The 22,203-nt window shown below is 35.4% G+C and overlaps 1 protein-coding gene across 9 annotated transcripts in view; it reads right to left on the minus strand.

Annotated features, from left to right (window-relative positions):
- The window catches only part of LOC115216595 (5'-AMP-activated protein kinase subunit gamma-1), a 764,404-nt gene that overhangs the window by 154,477 nt on the left and 587,724 nt on the right, over nucleotides 1–22,203 (minus strand). The window lies entirely within an intron of this gene.

Raw genomic sequence — 22,203 nt, forward strand, 5'->3', positions numbered from 1 at the left:
TATTTGAGAAAATACATACCCCTCCTGTTAGGATTAAATATATAGAAATATATTATATACACCCATACACCACACACGCACACACACACAAATTGACAATACAGAAAATGGAAAAAAAGAAAAACAAACAAAAATTAACCTGGAGACATTGATTGATATTTTTTTTTCTTAAGTTAATTGTGACAATATTTCAAACATAAAACTGCCAAAATTTCAATTAATTTGGAAGACAATCATGAATTACGAAAACAATTTGAAAGGTTTAGTATAATAGGTACCATATATGATGGCAATATAAGACACACTATTTTCCTCACAAAAAAAAATGAATAAAATAAAATAAAAAGCTAAAAATCACTCAGTTTGTATATATGAAGTTGGGTCTCCCATAAGCTTCTTTCTTTCTTTCTTTTTTTTTTGCATGTTTTATCACTGTAATCACACAGAACATTTTTTTCTTTTGCTGTGCTGCTTACTTTTTACATACAGTAATGTTTTCTGCTATAGCTAGAGTACTTTTTTAATGTTTTATAATCTACTAGTAGATTGCTTCAAATGTTACAAGTTTTAATATCCTAAAAGCATTTTTTCCTTGAATATGTATAGCTGAAATTTGGGAACATCTAATATGCTTGTTGGTCTTTTATGCCATCAAATACAGTAACACCTTTTTCATTTACCTGTATATCAAACAGGTGTTTAGATCATAAATTTAACAGAATGTTTTTATATAAAATCAAGATGGGTGGTTTTAATTTCAATATGGATTCAAAACAAGCAGTTTTGTGTTGAAGAACCAGAGGTGAACTCGTGCAGATTGATTTGAAAATGGTTAAGAAAAGACTATCAACCGTGACAAAATAGATGAGTGTGAAATACGGTTTTGGTATTAGATATTGTTCCAGTAATTTCTGAAAACTGAAGCAAAATATTTTAAAGACAGGTCAGTGGATTTATATTCTTAGAAACTGACTAGCTATGACACATATTATGTACACATGGATGGACACACATAACATATACAGATATACACATGTATGATTCTGAAATGTTTGGTCCAGAGATACAGTCATTATTGCGTAGGAAAATGAGATCATAAAAAAATTAACACAGAAAGAGATATTTTAATACAATTTTTAATTAATAAGAAAATAAGCATTAAAGTAATATATATATATATATATATATATATATATATATATATATATATATATATATATACATACATACTAATGAAATGTATGTAAATATGCATATATACATACATACATTTATGCATGTATATATGTATGTGTGTCTGTGCATGTGTGTGTATGTATATAATTGTTGAATGATACTGTTAAAAATGCAAAACAAACAAAAAAAAAAGGATAAAACTACAATTAAAAGCTGTGTTCATAACACAGCAACAGAGTAGATATATTTATCTGAAAAAAAAAAAATTATTAGTTTAAGAAGACAACAAAACTAGTTTTGTTTCCTTCTCTGTTGAACTTGTTCAAGAGACAACTAGTCTAGCAATGAAAGAAATGAAATTAGTTTTCATATACAGTATTCTAACATGATCGCAGCTGTATGGCTGAAACGAATAAAACGAATAATATATTTATATACATGCATATATACACTTATATAAGCAAACAAGTTCAGGCTGATAAAGAAATGCGAAGGGAGGCAACTTTGCTTCCTTTTCATAAACTTGCTGTTTCAAAAATTTTGCTTCTGGAAACAGATTTTAATTCACTGGACACCCTTAAACAGACACTTCAAAATTTCATAATAAGTGGAACTTTTAAGATTAAGAAAAAAAAATCATTTTTACTGAAATAGAGACATTAATTAGTTGGAATTATTTATCATAATTAATATTATTTTATTCAAAATGTAATAAATTTCTCTGGAAAGCTGCAAAAAAGCATTAAAAGAAAGAAATGAAATATAAACAGAAAGAAAAATTAAATTATCTATCCATTAAAAAGTAAAAGAAAATGATTAATTTCTGATGAATTTTTTTAGGAGGTAAAAATATTACAGTTCTATATTTAAGAGATGAGGAATTGTGTACATTATTTACATTTGACGGATATTTGTCCTCATCTCATTTGTTGCTAACACAATGTTTTGGCTGATATACCCTCCAGCCTTCATCAGGTGTCCTGGGGGTAATTTCGAACCTGGGTTCTCATTCCTAAGCTATTTTTTGATGTTATTATTATTATAATTTCTATTCAGGTCACTGCTTGGAATCGAACTCGGAATCTTGTGATTAGTAGCCCACCACTATGCCATATCAATTCAAAGAAATGCTTAGCAGCAATTCTTCTGACATGTTCTGAGTTCAAATGTCACTGGGTCAACTTTGCCGTTCATCCTTTTTTTGGGGGGTGGAGTTCAATAAAATAAGGACCAGTCAAATCCACTTACCCCACCTCCTCCCTCGAAATTGCTGGCCTTGTGTCAAAATGTGAAACCATTATTTAGAATTATTAGCAAACTGGACAAAATGCTTAGTGGCAGTGGGTTTGTCGTTATGTTCTGAGTTCAAATCCTGCTGAGGTTGACTTTTCCCTTTCATCCTTTTGGAATTGATAAATGAAATTAAGCATTGGGGTTGATGTAATCGACAAGCCCCCAGCCCAACAAAATTTCAGGTCTTGTGCCTATAGTAGAAAGAATTATCATCATCATCATTATCACCACCACCATATTCATCATCATCATCATTAAAGGGGTGAGCTGGCAGAATGGTTAACATACCAGGCAAAATGCTTCATGGCATTTTGTCAATCTTTACATTCTGCGTTCAAATCCCAACAAGGCTGATTTTGCTTTTCTTCGTTTTGGGGTCAATAAATTAAGTATCAATGAGCCCCATCACCCAAAATTTCAGGCCTTATATCCAAATTTGAAATCAACATTATTATTTATTTCAGATACTAAAATCCCTTTATAATGGCATCAATAATTTATAGATCATCTGTAAATATTGATTAGTTGTTTGGAAAATAGGTATATGATGATGATGGTGATGGTGATGAATGATCATTGTTGACCAGGGCTATACAATAAAATCAACTAAAGAGGGAGGAAAGGCCATGATTTTGAACTCAGAATGAAGAGGGTCAGAGCTAAATACTTACAGAAATGTTGAAGAGTATAATGTTGTGTGATATGGAAGAGTTGAATTCTTTGTAGTGAAAAAGCTACCTGTGATGGACCAGCATCATATTGAGAAGGAGATCCATCTCTTACCGACAAAATGCTATGGAAACTGGGATGAAGATAAAATCCGAATTTCCTTGCAACGGAAAATTGATGCTGAGCTTTTTCTGATCTCATTAACACAGCTACATGCTCACAGACGTTCTCTCTTAGACACAAACAATTCTAGACAAACAAAATAAATAACTAATAACCCTTTCTTATTTTGACACAAGGCCAGCAATTCGGGGAGTGGGGGAGAAAGTTGATTACCTCAAAACTGGTCCTTCTTTTAGAAACCCTGAAAGGATGAAAAGCAAAGTCAACTTTGGTGGAATTTGAACTCAGAACTTAAAGGCAGACCAAATGCTTAGCAGCATCTTGTCCAACAAGTTAATGAGTCAGCCAGCTCATTAGGTTAAATAAACTACTAAGAATACAAACAAATAAGCAGAAAAGAGTGAAAGAAACAAACAGTAAGACTATCACCCGCACACACACACACTTGTGCACACACACGCACATGTGCACACACCTACACACCAGCACACACACGCATACGTGCACACACAGACACATATATACACACACACACGTTGCTCTTATTAGCACATACATAAAATTTCTCTCTCTCTTCTTAGATAACATACCGGTCTCTTCGCAAAGCACACACATACACATATCTACATGTATAGCACACACACACACACACACACACACACACATACATGCATGCATGTATGTAATTCTATGCAAAATAAATATATCATAAATCTGAAAAACAAACAATGTAAGAAATAAAACAGAAAAAAAAGTCAAACAAAAATCCCAAACTCAGGTTTTTAAATGCACCCTACCCACCTCTGCCCACCTCTTGACTAAAATTATCTTGCAGCATTTAATAATATTGACAAGAGGCCAAAATAGCATATGGACAACAACAATAATGATGATGATGATAATGATGATGATGATGATGATGATGATTGTAAATATGTTGAAAAAATAACGTTAATAATATTGTCAGTGCTAATGAGAACAACAACAATAATAATTATAATTTCTAATGATATTAATAAAAAATAAAGCACAATAGACCAACGAATAGCCAGGAATAGGATTCATTTATATTCAATGAAGGACACGTTTTTTTGTTTTTTGTTTCAGTTCTTTTGTTGGGTTGACGAACGTGGAGTTATTTTCTCTTTTGATTTATTTATTTATATAGTTTCCTTTTCATAAATGTCCATAAAATTCTATGGTAATCCTAAAAATTCATTTCTTTTCTTTGTTTTTTTTTGTCTTCTTTTTATGGAGTTTTTGTTTTGCACAATAAAAACCCAATCGACTCAATCGATATCTGTAGTTTTATGGTACCCCATGGCCTTAGGATTCAGTTTTGATAACATAATCAATAAAAAGTAAATAAATAAAAAATAAAATAGATAAATAATGTTTAAACAGCAACTGCTAATGTGGTGCTGGATTAACTTGGTAAGATTTTGCCTTTGTCTAATATAGTGGTTGTGGTGGTGGTGGTGGTGGTTGCGGAGGAGAGAGAGGACCCCTGTTTCACATGGGGATTTCATTTGCATTCAACCCATGTCAGTATGGAATGTGGATGTTGATGATGGTGACAACAATGATTATGATGATGATGATGATGATGATGATGATGATGATGATGATGATGAGGAGGAGGAGGAGGAGGAGGAGGAGGAAGATTCGAAGTTGAAACCACCTACTGATAACATCTCCAAAGAACCCATCTTTTACATGTTTCAGTCATTGTACTGTGGCCATGCTGGAGCACTGCCTTGAAGAATTTTCAGTCAAACGAATTGATCCCCAGTACTTTTATTATTAAAGCCTAGTACTCTTTAGCTGAACTGCTAAGTATTAGGGACATAAACACACCAACACTGGTTTGTCAAGTGGTGGTGGGGGTGGCGACAAATGCAGACACAAAGACACACATATACGTGTGTGTGTGAATTCAGGTGAACATGGACAACAGAAGCTAGAGACTGGCCCTGCCACAGTCTTTCGCAAACAAGACATTTGTACTACAGAGCCAGGAATGGTTTCAGCCAGATTGGTATCAAAAGAGTTAAAAATAGTTTCTCTATTATATATTTTAACCCTTTTGTTACCATATTTCTGTTGAGATGTTCTGTGTTTCTTTCAATTAATTTTAAATATAACAAAGAATTTAGTAAAATAACTGAGTTATCATTCAGTCAGTGTTAGGAACCAAAATTGTAACTAAGGTTTGGTGGAAGATTTTAATTCAAAACTTATGTAAACAAAACATTTGTACTCAGAACCAGAAGTGGTTTCTGCTGGATTGATAACGAAAGGGTTAATTAGAAAGTTCCAAACAAGGTGAGAAGCTGCTTAGTGTAAGGGACTATAAAGAAAGAGAAGTTAAGATGAAAGGAATGAATTTACTTTAGACTTGAAAGAGTTCAGGTCATAAGAAGGGGGAGAATAATGAGATGGAAGAGAGTTCCAAAGTCTGGCAGTTCAAGTAGAAAAGCCACAACCTTAGAAAGACTTCCTTATTATTGGAAGTATAAGAGTATTTGGATGATGACACTGTAAGTTGCAAATCAGGTGAGATGGCACAAAGTGATCTGGAACTGTCTGGCACCCGTGGACATATTTGCAAAGTAAGAAAACAGCACAGCTCCCATGACTTCAGGAAACATTTTTTCATGCTGAGGGTTGCTGAAGCGTGGAGCAAACTGATACACTTGATACACACACAAGCACGTTCACTTTCCAGACATTTCTACACTGCTGCATGTACTTTATATGCACTTTCTGACAAGTTGTGGTGCACCTGAGCACTGTATACAATAATTTCATTATTATTATTAAATAGAGAAAGTTCATCAGAATACAGTAATCACTTGCCATATTGCGATTTACCTATTGCACACACAGTCCATCACGGATTTTCCTGGATAATACACATAAAGTTATGTCACAGACTCCTCAGTATATCGCGGGTTTCTGCGACCTACGACGATGACAACAACAACATCGAAAAATACCTTAGGAATGAGAACCCAGGTTCAAAATTTCCCCAAGGCACATGATGAAGGCAAGAAGAGTATATCAGCCAAAATGTTATGTTAACAACAAACAAGATGAGGACAAATATTCACCAAATGTAAATAATGTACCACTATTTGGTAGCTTAACTATTTTGGAGATGTGCAAACATAAACACACACACACACATCTGACGAGATTTTGTTTCTGTCTAAAACATGCCAGCATCAAAAGCAGATAGTAAATGATGGCTGTGTGTGTATGTGTGTGTGTATGTATGTATGTATGTATATATGCATGTATGTGTGTGTGTATATATATATATATATATATACACACACACACACATATGTATATATATATATATATATATATATATATATATATATATATATATATATATGTGTGTGTATATATATATATATGGATGTATATATATATAATGAATGTATAAATAGATAATACATTATACATACACACACGGCCGTAATAAATTGACACCTGTACCTCTTTGTTAGTCATACACACGCACACACACACACACAATGAACTTCTTTCAGTTTCTGTCTATCAATTTCACACATAACACTTTGGTTAATATAAAATAACAATTCTCACCACCACCACAACCACCACATCACCATTCCATCTACCAACACCCCACCCCACCACTCACACTTCACTTCACATTGATCCTTTGAGGGTTTTTGCTAGCTTTTTTGTAAATGTCTCATAAATTATTATAAAGACTTCTCCATATATCTTGGCATAGCTTGGAAACCATGACAGTCAATGAGAAATTATTATTGTTTGTTTTTATTGATGAACTTATCACTATTATTTCTTTCTATTTATTTCATTATCATTATTATTATTATCACAAAGGACGGATCCAGCAACCAGCTGACTCAGCTGTGAAGATCAACCCACTACCTTCCTTTGGCAGTGAAGAACAGTTAATCTTCCTCTGCCTGGTGGCTATGGCCAAGGAAGCTGTGTGGTGGATGCAGCCAGAAGAGGGGTTTAACCCCTTAGTATTCAAACCAGCCATATCCGGCATAAATAGTCAGCTTGTTTTATGTTCAAATTGGCCAGATATGGTCTTCCATACCTACCCTAAAAATAAACAGCTACGAGATAATGCATGATTAATTCAAAACAAATCTGAATAAATGAGTGTGACATTTGATAGAGTAATGTGAATGGAGTTAAGGAAAAGACTTCTTCCATCTGACCCATCCATCCTCAACTGCTTCAAGTCCCAGTTGAAGGCAAGAGTGGGGACACAGCTGTTGCCCCCATGTATGTTTTATGTTAGGGAAAAAAGTGGGGTTAGACTGATGAAGCTAACTGGGCCTGTTCTGATTATTTGATTATATAAAACAGAAAAAAAACAGGGAGGGGATATCTTTGAGACGTTGGATATGGCAGAATAATCCAAGACACTGAGTGGAGTTTTCATTCAAATTACCCAAACTACTTCCCCACTCCCCTATTGTTGATTTTTTTTGTTATTTATTAATTTTGTTATCTTTTTACTTGATGTAAACTTCCACTGTATTCAATTTCAATTCTTGGACTGCCCTCAATGTCTTAGACTCTTAAAGTTGTGGCAGATTGGCATGGACAAAATTCCTTGCAGTATTTCTGCAAACTCTTCATGTTCTAAGTTCAAATTCTGCCAAGGCTAACTTTACCTATCATCTTTTCAGCATTGATAAAAATAAAGAACTATTTCAAGTACAAGGATTGATGGCACAGACTCACTCTCCTTAAAACTGCTGGCCTTCTGCCTAAATCAAAAGCCATTATTATTATTATTATTATATTATTATTATTATTATTATTATTATCATCATCATCATTATCAATAATTATTATTATTATTAATAATAAGGCGGTGAGCTGGCAGAATCGTTAGTATGCTGGGTGAAATACTTAGCAGTATTTTGTCTGCCACTACGTTCTGAGTTCAAACTCCACCAAGGTTAACTTTGCCTTTCATCCCTTCGAGGTTGATAAATTAAGTACCAGTGAAACACTGGGGTTGATCTAATCGACTAATCCCCTCTCCACAAATTCGAGGCCTTGTGCTTCTAGTAAAAAGGATTATTATTATTATTATTATTATTATTGGAGCAAATACAAATCCATTTGCATATAGAGTGCTTTAAAGTGAACTTTGGTTGATCAACAGAGAGAAATGGGTGAGAAAACATGTAAATAATATGCACATATCCACTGAAAGACACACACATACACATAGAAAGAGAGAGAGAGAGAGCTAATTAGAAGCTGACATAGATGTGTAATAGAGATTGATGGCAAGGAGATGACACAAATATGAAACTCCGGGGGGATTTTTGCTATTGAAATATTAAAGACTATTGATATTTCTGATGCAAACACACATTGAAATTCACCAAAAGCATGTGCATGCATGTTAGTAAAGACAAAAAAACTAAAGACTCTGGATGAAAGACTTTCAGTACAGGACATATGGACATGTGTGCGTGTGTCTTTTATCATTTACTTGTTTCAGTCATTAGGTTGTGGCCATGCTGGGGCAACATCTTGATGAAGTTTTAGTTGAATGAATTAGGCCCAGTTTGTTTATTCTATTTCTTTTTAAGCCTGGTACTTAATCTATCGGTGTGTTTTGCTGAATCACTATGTTGCAAGGAAGTAAGCACACCGACAGTAAGTTGTAAAGCTGTGGTGGAGGGACAAACACAGACACACTGACACACACACACATCTATATCTATGTATACTGAACTACAAAAGAAATGTCACGCTGTAAAAGATTATTTCTTTCACACACGCATTGAGATTACTGTATTTGATGGCCTATAAGACACACGAGCGCATAGGATGCAGCCTAGCCTTGGCCATACTTTTCTCAGGAGTGGCTGTGTGGCTGTGGGACGAAATCTAAAGAAGGATAACTGACATCTGTCCAAGGCGAAAAACTGTGGCACAACTCAGTGCAAGTTTTAACAGGGTGGGCTGCTACCCCGATGGCCTTCATCAATCGTTTGGTGCATCCAATGTACAGAAGATGCCTGGTGGTAATCAACACTAACGGCGGTCACATGGGATATTGAGTTCATCTCTTTGGCTCCAGAACACTCCGTCATCATGTGACACCATGTGATGTCAAGCATGTTTCAGGAAATGATGTTTTATCAATAGGAAAGAACGGTTTCTTAATTAGCAAGCTTCAATCAATACTATGATAGTTTGTTAATAAACCAGTTTCTGTTAAATGTGTGTGCAATGTTTCTTTTGTAGTTCAGTTTATATATATGTATATAATATGTATATATATATATATATATATATATCCCCTATATTTCTGCACCCCCCCCCCATAAAAAGCACCATCCGAACGTGGCCGATGCCAGACCCCTCTGGCACCTGTGCAGGTGGCACGTAAAAAACACCCACTACACTCGCGGAGTGGTTGGCGTTAGGAAGGGCATCCAGCTGTAGAAACACTGCCAGACTAGACTGGAGCCTGGGGCAGTCCCGAGCTCCCCAGATCCCGGTCGAAACCGTCCAACCCGTGCTAGTGCGGAAAACGGACGTTAAATGATGATGATGATGATGATGCCATATAGGGAGAATTCACGAAAAAAACAAAAGACGAAGACAGGTGGTGTAGAAAACAAACAGATGTATTTGTATAAAGCTCAGGAATTGAAAAAGTCTTTAACATTTCGAGCCTAGGCTCTTCCACAGAAAGGAACACAGAAAGAAACAAGGGGAGAAAAAAATGTGTGTAGTGGCTACCGATAAGTAAATTAGGGATAAGCAAATTAGACAGATCAATATTTAATATATATTAAATACATGAAATACAAAAAATGAGTATATGTGAACTTCTCTCCTTCAACATCTTAAATGTAAGATCTCTCTGAAGATGGAGGCTTGTCTCATCCCATGATGGAATCACTCTACAAACATTACTATGGACCACCGAGCCCCCAGAAACAGCTGATGGATTTGTGATACTTTTTCTCCACCCCTTTAATTCTCTATATCATTTGTACCCTGTGTAAGTCGGAGCTTTTTATATGCCTACATATATACATTTTTTGTATTTCATGTATTAATACACTTTATATAATGATCAGTCCAACTTATTATCCCTACGTTTATTTCTAAACCCGTTCAAGTTTAAATCTCTTGTGCACTACAAAGTGTATTCCATATGAAGAATATGTGAATCTCATCTATGAACTATATATATATATATAATTTCAATATGGAACAAATAATTCATGAGAAAAATAATTCGCGAAGATACTATTGACTCTGTTATTATCTAGTGTAACAATTTAAAAATGATAATAAAATCAATAATATAATTCTCAAGCACAGCAATATATGTGTGTGTGTGTGTGTGTGTGTGTGTGTGTGTGTGTGTGTGTGTATATATATATATATATATAAACTGATAAGTGTTAATGCACAAAGCTTTTGGTCCTTCAATTTATTCTGCTAAATATTAATAAAATATATATACTTGTGTTTTGAGTTGTATTCTTGTTTGCATCGCCAAAGATATGTATATATCATTCTCACCATCATTTACTGTCTGCTTTCCATGCTGGCATGGGTTGGACGGTTGGAGCTGTCCAGACTCTAATTGTCTGTTTTGGCAAGGTTTCTATGAATGGATGCCCTTCCTAATGCCAACCAACTTACAGAGTGTGCCGGGTGCTTTTGTATATGCCACTGGCATGGGTGGATTTATGCAGCACCTGCACAAGTGTACTTCACATGGCACTAGCATGAATGCATTTTATGTGTTATAAAACTATTCCACATATACAATAACAGCCATATCAACAATCCAACATACCCCCATTATCAGCTGCCCCACAGATATCATGATGGTTTCGACACCATATACATATATATATAGATATATTATCAAGTACATGCCAGCATGAAAGAATGCATTTAAAAAATAATGATTAACATACATAAATATGTTTGTATGTATGTGCATACATAATGACAAGAGATGTAGAAATCAACAACAGAACTGAAACTGAGCCCTATCAAAAACAAAAAACGTGGAGCATCATTTTAAATATGTGTGTGTGTGTGGGATTTGTTCCAGACCTATAGTACAGACAATCTCATGTTGTTTTAGTCCTAAGTAATGCTGCAAACTCGCTGTGTGGCTCATTAGAAACATGTCACCAATACCACAATTGTTCACTAAATCTGAGACAGAATAATTGAATAAATACATGCATGCTTTCAGAATATATCAGCTTTACAGAGATTATCTTAATCTTATCTCTAATTAAATTGATGATCTTGTACATGCCTAGATCTCCTTCAGCTAATGGCATCTTTGTCACCTTCTCTCTCTCCTTCCTTTTTGTGTCTCTCCTCACCCAATTCCCTCCATCTTCTCTCCCAAAACACACACACACACACATTCAAAATTCCTTCAGGTTTCATGGGTATCAGTTTGTTGAAACCTGAAATTTCAATGTTTACCTTCTTCCACTTTGATTTAATGCCTGTTATCCACGCTGGCATGGGTTGGGCAGTTTGACTGGGCTGGCATGCCAAAGGTCTTGGTCACTAGTCATTGCCTCTGTGAGGCCCAAAGTTCGAAGGTCATGCTTCACCACCTCATTCCATGTCTTCCTGGGTCTACCTCTACCACAGTTTCTCTCCACAGTTAGAGATTGATACTTCTTTACACAGCTGTCCATCTCCATACACATCACATCACCACATCAGCACAGTCTTCTCTCCTGCACACCACATCTGATGCCTCTTATGTTCAACTTTTCTCTCAAGATTCTTACACCCTGTTGTGCATTTTTAGTCAAATGATTCAACTCTACCACTTATTTTTATTCAAAGTCTGGTACTTATTCTATCGATCTCTCTTGCTGAATCACTAAGTTATGAGGATGTAAACATACTAATACCAGTTATCAAACCATGTGTTTGTGTCACACACACACATACACATTATAAGCTTCTTTCAGTTTCCGTCTACCAAATCCACTCACAAGGTTTTTGCAGGTCCAAAGCTATAGTAGAAGACACTTGCCCAAGGTGCCACACAGTGGGACTGAACCTGGAACGATGGGGTTGAGAAGCAAGCTTCTTACCACACAGCCATGCTGGCATTTATTATAACCTTTTATATAAATTATATATACATACACACACACACACACTTTCTTTGAGCATTAATATATATTTTAAGCTCTTTATTTCACACAACAGCAAGGACCTTCACTTAACTGAAGAAATATCTTTCACCTAATCCCAGTCAATTAGACATTTCTGTTGATCAGCTCATCAGAAGACTTCACACACACACACACAATTCCTCTACCTGTAACAGCTCAGCAGCATTAACAAGCTTAACTTATGATGCAATCTCTCCTTCCTGCCTTCCTTCTTTCATTCTTGCTTTTCTTGTTTACCTTTGTTGTATTCTTCTTTTTATTATTCTAGATATTGTATATTATTTTACTAATTGGTTTCTGTAATATAATAATGCTCTGCATTTAGCTCTTAAGTCGTCTCTACATTACATGGAACCTGCAGCAATTGTTGAATGTCTGTTGAATTATTTCCGATGAATTATTTATTTCATTATATATCTATATTTAATTTGTTGGTTTTTGCTCTACAAGCATTGGCTGTGAACACAAATAGATGTTATCTAACTATCTTAGCAATTCTCTTGGCTTCATGTGTGTATGTGTGTGTGTGTGTGTGTGTGTGTGTGTGCATGTGTGTGTGTGTGCATGTGTATGTGTGTGTGCATAAATACACACACATATATATACATATATACATACAATCACACACATACATATACATATGTGTATATATACAGATACACACACAATTACACATAGATGCATACAGATAGATAGATAGATAGATAGATAGACAGAGGGAGAGAGAGAGAGAGAGAGAGAGAGAGAGAGATATGTGTATATACACAGATACACAATTGCACATATATACATACAGACAGATAGATAGATAGATAGATTGATTGATATAGATAGACAGACAGATAGATATAGATTGATAAAGATAGATATAGATAGATAGATAGATAGACAGACAGATAGATAGATAGATATAGCTCCTATCACTCTTCCTATTTAACTCTCTCTCTCTTTCTATCTCTCTCTCACACACACACATATTTGTGTTTCTAGATAATTCTCAAAAAACCCATAAATTAAAGAAAGCTAGCAGAGCAGCTATTGTGAACGTAAGACTCATTTTTCATTTGGAAAAGAGAGATAGACTTGAAAGTTACAGAGAATCTATGCAACCTTAGGACTGAAAAGATTGTGGCAAGGCTGATTAATCATGTTGGTGAAGAAAGGGAACTGGTCCCTTATTGTAAGAAAAATGCTTTGAAAAGGTGAGAGATTTTATTAAATGAAATGAATAACTGAATAAGATTTTGGTTCCTGGGTTTTGCAGATTTTATAGACTAAACAATGCTGCCCTCTGCCAATGATATTGTTGAATTTGTAAGGAAGTAAATTATCAATATATTTGATGGAGGAAAAGTTACATATAAAAGACTGATTCCTGTGATGAGGAAGAGAAAATGTAAAATTGTTTGACTGTCTCGAAACAGCCCTAACTTTGGTATAGCACCCTCCTGCCATGCATACATTATCATCAACACCATCGTCATCATAACATCAACTTTTCCCAGCTGGAATTTGTTGAGGTGGATTTTCTACAGCCAGATTCCCTTTCTTTTGCCAATCCTCGACTGTTTCCAAGCAATGTGATATTTGCTCTGTGATCAGACATGTTTTCATGGCAGATTGGAAACGAAGGACACCACTTGTATGAGAGTGACACTCGTTTACAGCAATCATGTAAGATTGAAGAAAAGACACAGAAACACACACACATAGAGGTCGTGGACAAGACTTTAAACTGCATCTGGTAGTGGGGCCTTGGTGGAGTTCCAGGGTCTTGAGGAATGTGGAACCATCTCTTAGCTACAATTGTTCCCAGGTCTATTCTGCCAGGGTCCCAGCTATGAATTAACTAGTAAGTGTACCACCTGCTTCAAACCCAGACCATGTCTGATCCAATAATTAGTGATGACCCAGGTTCAAAATTTCCCCAAGACACCTGATGAAGGCTGGAGGGTAAATCAGTGAAACGTTGTGTTAACAACAAAGAAGATGAGGACAAATATCTGTCAAATGTAAATAATGTAAATGATTATGTCTCCTGCAATATCTTCCAGGCAATGTCCAGCTTATTTTGACCCATGCCATGTCATATTTTCCTTTTTGAACCCCTTTCATCCCTGCAGCCATTTTAACAAACCAATGCAGCAAAAGAGTCATCAACGTTGTGTACATTGAAGGTTTCTGATATTAAAAACTTTCTCCTTAACTTTCATATCCTCCACATATTTAATTCAGATAAATTTGTGATACACAGGCATCATCATCATCATCATCATCATCATAATATATTCTAGTAATTATTTTTTATCCTACTATTTTTAAGATGAACATCACTCATCATTTATCATCATCAAAATCAAAGTTGATTGCTGTTGAGTGAGAGGAGGCAAATTCATAGTCACACACACACATATATATATATATTTATTGATGTATGTATATATATTTATATATTCATATATATATTTTATTTTATCTTTGTTGTTTCAGCTCAGAGCTGTGGCCATATCTTTACACACACACACACATCTATATATTCATATATATATATATATATATATTACGGAGATGTACTCGCATAGCAAGTAATTTGATCTGAGATCGTGTGCTGAAACGAAAACAATTGCCGTGTGGAAGGTGTTTGTAAGCCATTTAAGAAACACACAAAAGCCGTTCGATTCACTTCAACATTTAAGTTTAATTTGTCAAAATATTTTCGTCGCTAAAATCCGCGACCTGTTCACTGACGGATTTTTGTCAGTGAACAGGTCGCGGATTTTAGCGACGAAAATATTTTGACAAATTAAACTTAAATGTTGAAGTGAATCGAACGGCTTTTGTGTGTTTCTTAAATGGCTTACAACACCTTCCACGCTGCAATTGTTTATATATATATCATCATCGTCGTCAACGTCTCCATGGACGTATATATATATATATATATATATATATATATATATATATGTATATATATGTATTTAAACATATCAAAGGGAGATGGAAAATTAATTAAAATTTTCACTAAGTCCTTGGATAATTTTCAGTTTTAAAAGTTGGCATTTTTTTATTGCTGGCGAAGGGCTGCGTCTGGGCAGTAGATTTTGAAAAAATTAGGATATATAAACGGGAGGCATATAGTTTGATTGCCTCGTTGTTTATATATTTAACCCAAGGTGTACCCGTTGAGGATGATTTCACCTCGTGAGCAAATATTATTTGCTTGCTAAACTAAAATCAGAAACCAATTGGTCCAGGAAGCTTGATGGTAAAATGATTTTATTTTTCATTTTGTTCCTGTCGAATTTTATCCCTAATTTTTGTGGTTATAGAACCTAGCTGTTCTTTCTAGCGTGTTGAATTCCACGAGTGGATTCCTTATGTGTTTAAATGTACACTATATATTATATATATATAGTCTTCTCAAATGCTTCTCTGAGAAAAAGACAAAAAAAAGAGCGTGTTTTCAATTTGTTGAAACAACAAAAAAGTTTATAAGGAACCCTGGACACTTTGTAGATAAAAGCTTGTTTGTTGGCGCTTTAAAATGTCTAATAAATGGTAGCATTGCAGACAGCCAAGCGTTGTCCATCGCATGTTTCCATGGATACGGTTAAATTTAGTCACTTCTCAATAGCAGCATTAACAATCATAGAAGGATTAAGTCAACAAAGAAAAAAAAAATAGTTTAAAGAGATAAAAATGTGGTTGATTCTATTATTGTAGTTGTATAGCCCTCGGTCACTTGACAGATAAGACCTGATCTAATGTGATCCAACCATGCCTAACCTGCAATTTGAATCAGACATGATGTGACCCTGACTACATTATCTGACGTGACCCTTATTATTAAGATATTAAAGATGTGATATAAGGAACATTTAGCTGCTATGTCTAACAGGTTGAGTAACCATGTAGAGGCTTCTTCACTGCTGCTGCTGCTGCTGTTGTAGAGTTTTCGTTGTGTTATTATATCCACAACATGTGACTATTACAATCAATCAAAGGAGACTTTTAGAACTCACTATGGTTGAGACTGTGTCAATTGATTGGCTGAAAGAGTCGAGATGGTTGACATTTGTATTATTTGCTATCTTTCTATTATTTTTTCCTGTTGCCAGGCTCTGCCACTAGTTGCAGTGAATGATGATGATGATGATTGTCTACTGGGAATTCATAGATGCTACTGCCAGGGATGTGGTTGGTACAAATAAATGGAAAAACTTAATTTCAGAGTCATGACACACATGATGGTGATGGTGATGATGATGAGGATGATGTTAATAATAACAAGAGCTCTCAGAGAGTGCAAACCTCTGCCAAGGCAACAGCAACGTTCTCTCAATAATTAGCCAGAGATGATTTTTAAAATGAGAATATCTGAACTAAACTCAATTGCTCCCAAAAACAAGAATACTAAAACTGAACCCGACCGCTCTCTAAACTTAAGTAAAAAAAAACTGGAAAAATAATCCAGAATCCTTGTCCAGTACTGGATTGATCCCAAAATATAATCAGTTAGTGCCAGCCATGAGGTCAAACATCTCTGAAAGTTTCATCCGAATACATCCAGTGGTTCTTGAAATATCTTTTCTGTGGTCAAACAAACAAATACAACTGAAAACAATATCTCCACCTCAGCCAAGGCAGAGGTAATAATGAGAATTTTCTAGCTTTTACTTGTTTCAGTCATTAGACTAGGGCTATACTGGGGCACCACTCAAATGAATCGATTATCTTTTTAAACTCTGGTACATACTCTATCAGTCTCTTTTGCTAAACTGCTAAGTTACAGGAACATAAACACACCATCACCAGTTGTCAAGCAGTGATGGGGGACAAACACAAAGATACACACACAGCATACATATATACACACATAATGGGCTTCTTTCAGTTTCCATCCACCACATCCACTCACAAGGCTTTGATTGGCCTGAGGCCATAGTAGAAGACGTGGAGGCACAATGGCCCAGTGGTTAGGGCAGCGGACTCGCGGTCGTAGGATCGCGTTTTCGATTCCCAGACCGGGCGTTGTGAGTGTTTATTGAGTGAAAACACCTAAAGCTCCACGAGGCTCCGGCAGGGATGGTGGTGATCCCTGCTGTACTCTTTCACCACAACTTTCTCTCACTCTTACTTCCTGTTTCTGTTGTACCTGTATTTCAAAGGGCCGGCCTTGTCACTCTCTGTGTCACGCTGAATATCCCCGAGAACTACGTTAAGGGTACACGTGTCTGTGGAGTGCTCAGCCACTTACACGTTAATTTCACAAGCAGGCTGTTCCGTTGATCGGATCAACCGGAACCCTCGTCATCGGAACTGACGGAGTGCTTCCATCCATAGTAGAAGACACTTGTTCTAGGTGCCACACAGTGGGACTGAATCCAGAATCATGCGGCTGGGAAGCAAACTTCTTACCACACAGCCATGATCAATGCTGTCTTTTGTTTGCCACAAGAGTAGCAAATGAAAAGACATTAAGATTGCATATTACAAAAATGATGGGGTGGAGTTTTATACAGAACTGATAACAAAAACAAGAGGTGCTATTATTATTATTATTATTATTATTATTAACAAGAGGTATTGAAACAATGATATGCAAAAGAAGGAAAATAGTGAGACAGCTACCAAATGAGAATCAAGGAATTCTACAAATCCAAGATAAAACCGTTTTCTTCCTTCCTCAGATGTGTCTTTAGCTTATAAGGTGCATATTGAAAGTAGACTCAATCCCCTGGGTTGTTTACCAACTGTTTCCCAGACAGCATCAATAAGTATGCGACCCAGAGGACAAATATTCATCAAATGTAAATAAAGTATGGAGAGTTGTCAAGAACTATGCAACCAAGAGGATGGCCATATTGGGATAAAAAAAAGTATAAAGAACAAAGGGGATTCTTCCCAAGTCATATAGAGTCCTAGAGGTGGTTTCCCAGTCTCATGCTAAAGAAACTGTCAACATGCTGCCTTCTTAATAATAATAATAATAATAATAATAATCAGCATTACTAGGAACTGCACGCATATTGTGTAAAGTACTGTGTGTCTGAGGTCCTTGTTGTGACTTGACAGACAGTACAAAATCCTCTGGTAGATACAATATCTTCAATCAACATCATGATATTGGATACTGTGTGACATCTTAAATAATAATCTTTTCTACTATGGGCACAAGGCCTGAAATTTGGGGGAGGGGGATAGTCGATTTCATCAACCCCAGTGCATAACAGGTACTTATTTCATCGACCCCGAAAAGATGATAGGCAAAGTTGGTGGAATTTGAACTCAGAATGTAGCGACGGGCGAAATACCTATTTCTTTACTACCCACAGGGGGCTAAACACAGAGAGGACAAACAAGGACAGACAAACAGGTTAAGTCAATTATATCGACCCCAGTTTGTAACTGGTACTTATTTAATCGACCCTGAAAGGATGAAAGGCAAAGTCAACCTCAGTGGAATTTGAACTCAGAACGTAGCAGCATTTTATCCAGCATGCTAACAATTTTGCTAGCCCGCTACATTTTTAATAAGAATAATAATTATAATCCTTTCTACTATAGACACAAGGTCTGAAATTTGCGAGAGGGGTACCCAATTCATTGATCCCCAAAAGGATGAAAGGCAAAGTCGGCCTCAGCAGAACTTAAACTGAGAATGTAGTGATGGGCAAAATACCGTTAAGCATTTCATCCAGCGTGCTAATGATTCTGCCAGCTCACTGCCTTTAATAACAATAATAATAATAATAATGATGATGATGATGATGATGGTCACTCCTTTCGGTTTTGATGTATGAGTGTTTGAAGGAAAAGAAAAGAAAAAAGTGAGACAAAGAAGAAACAGCTTTAAAAATAAAAGAAGGTGCATCTATTTGCGATGGATGTGTGAATGTAATTTGAGTCTCGGAATTGATTCTGCTATGAAGTTACACTGGGGACACTGATGATTTTGATTTTGTCTGGAATTGGACGAATGTGTCCATAGATTGCAAGATATAATTCTTTTATTGGTCTATTTCTTCAACTCAAATTGCTTTGATGCATCATGACACATTTTATGCCTTGCAGATTAATCAAGCAATGACTACCCCAAGATGTCAAGTTAATCTGAAGAGACTTTAGTGATTGCTTCAACTTATCCTTATATGACCTAAGGATGGGTCTTCCCTACTGTAGTATTTCCTCTACTTGTTGGCCATACAAAAGAATTTCTGGAATGTGGTCATCTTTCATTCAATAACATGTCCTACCCATCTGCACTGAATTCTCAGTAGTATGCTTTTGGTACTGTTTCTACTATAGACACAAGGCCTGAAATGTAGCGGGAGTGAGGAGGATAGAGGATTTTATTAACCCCAGTATGCAACCGGTACTTATTTTATTGATTCTGAAAGGATGAAAGGCAAAGTCAACCTCAATGCAATTTGAACACAGAACATAAAAATGGAGGAAATGTTGCTGAGCATTTTGTCTGGTGTACTGATGGCTCTGCCACACTAGCCAAAATGGCAGATGATGATGATGATGACGATGACAATGGTAATAATAATAAATAATAATGTAGGAACTGAAAACAGAAACATAATCTCATATTAATAGTAAGAAACACCTTGGTAATAATCTAAAAAAAACAAAACAATGTAGACAAAAACATAACAAGAACTTATGACTTAAATCCACAGAGAATAAATGGGAATTGTTAGAACTACAAGGAACTGTTTATGGTAACTACAATGTCACACACATACACACACACACGCATGCTGTGTTGTTGATTATCTCCAAATCGTCTCTGATTCATACGGTCTATGATCAAAGGCATTCCAGTTGTGAACATCTTGTTTATTTTCTGGAGAATTAGTGTCCCCTGGACAATATCATTCAATGTGTGTGTGTGTGTGTTTGTTTTTTAAGATGGTAGGGTGTAGTTTGAGGGAAAACTGGGCACTATCTCTAGTAAGTTGAGCGATCACATAAAAACTTTCTCAATGGCTTACAACAAAATAGTCACCGTGTTTTATTTTCAACCCAGAAACTTAACTCACAAATAATCCATGACAATTGGCTGTAAATAGATTCAATAAGTAGCTCTATTATATTATCATAAAAGAAAGCTGCTAGTTAATTAGTTGTGAGTATGTAAGTTTTACTAAAATTATTAAAGTCTATATTAGTTAGATAATTCTTATAAATTTCAATTTCACTGTATTTTTACAACTTTTTCTTGTACTGTTTCCTTAAAACGCTGTCTGTCTCTCTTTCCCTCTCTTTCTTTACTGCCTCTATTTCTAACAGTTTGTCTATTTCTGTATCCTCATAACTTTCTCTTTCACTCTTTTCCTCATTCAGTTTAGTTTTTTTAATGTCTTTCTCCCTTTAATTTTTTTCATCTCTCTCATTGTACCCTTTCCCCTCTTATTTAATTTAATGCTGTTCTTCTTTATCCTGCACACTTGTTACTTTTACCATTTTTACCTTTGCAACACTGTCTACCTGTTTGTCTGTCTCTCTCTCTCTTACCTTTATTCAGTTATTTTAATTAAATGTAAGTAACTACAAAATTTTTCTTTGATATACTTTGAGAATATTTGAGAACATTTTTACACCCTATCTATATCAAAATTACTTGGAAATTTTTCATTTCCAGTTCCATATAATTACATTGGTAGATATGCACAAAACAACAGTTTCATACAAATACAAAAACACAAAGCAGTCTGGAGGTGATTCTGCTATGAACTGAAAACAGCTCAAGCAATGACAACTGTTTCACTGGGGTACAGTGATGAGTTTACCATCACTTATGACTTTAAACTGGAAGAGGGAAGTATTCTATCAAACTAACTAGCCAAGCTAACCCCCATCCTTATACTCTTTATCTTTCCTCCAATCACCCACCTACTCATGGCAGGAAATAGTGTCTTCAGGACACAGTTAGTGATCATACATCTTTAGTATGCCCATTGAAGCTATTACTAGTTGATTAGAATAATAATTAGTTGTTTTAATACAAAAAGTGAGACAACCCTGTCCACTAAATTAAATAGATAAGAACCACTCCTTGAAAAATGCATTTTTTCAAAAAAAATTTTTTCAGATTCCTATATTTTATATGTTGGAGATTACAAATAAGCAGAAAAAATTTTTTTTTAAATTTCACCCCCAACCCAAACACAGACACAAATAACAAACACACACATACATATATATATATATGAGGGGCTTCTTTCAGTTTCCGTTTACCAAATGCACTCACAAGGCATTGGTCGGCCCGAGGCTACTGTAGAAGACACTCGCCCAAGGTGCCATGCAGTGGGACTGAACCTGGAACCATGTGGTTGGGAAGCAAGCTTCTTACCACACAGCCACTCCTGCGCCGATCGTAACGAATTGACGAACATATGCAAATCGAAATTAAATACAGACAAAAGCATTAAAGTGAAAAGAATTTGTGTTTTTCTTGTGTCTGCCTTAAATAATCATAAATAATAATTTAATGTAAATTAAATATACACCATTTTATGAGAAACAAACATTAATGTTTAATAATTAATGTTATAAAGTCTAATAAGGGGCTCAAATTTCACCCCCTCCCTCAATTTTAAGTTTTGAACTTTTTCATCCATTTATTTATCTGTCTATTTATCCCTGTCCATTTATTCATAAAATATCTTTGTCAACTAAATGTGGCAGTCCTATA

This window comes from Octopus sinensis, linkage group LG10 (genome assembly GCF_006345805.1).
Source record: "Octopus sinensis linkage group LG10, ASM634580v1, whole genome shotgun sequence".
Taxonomy (NCBI): Eukaryota; Metazoa; Mollusca; class Cephalopoda; order Octopoda; family Octopodidae; genus Octopus; species Octopus sinensis.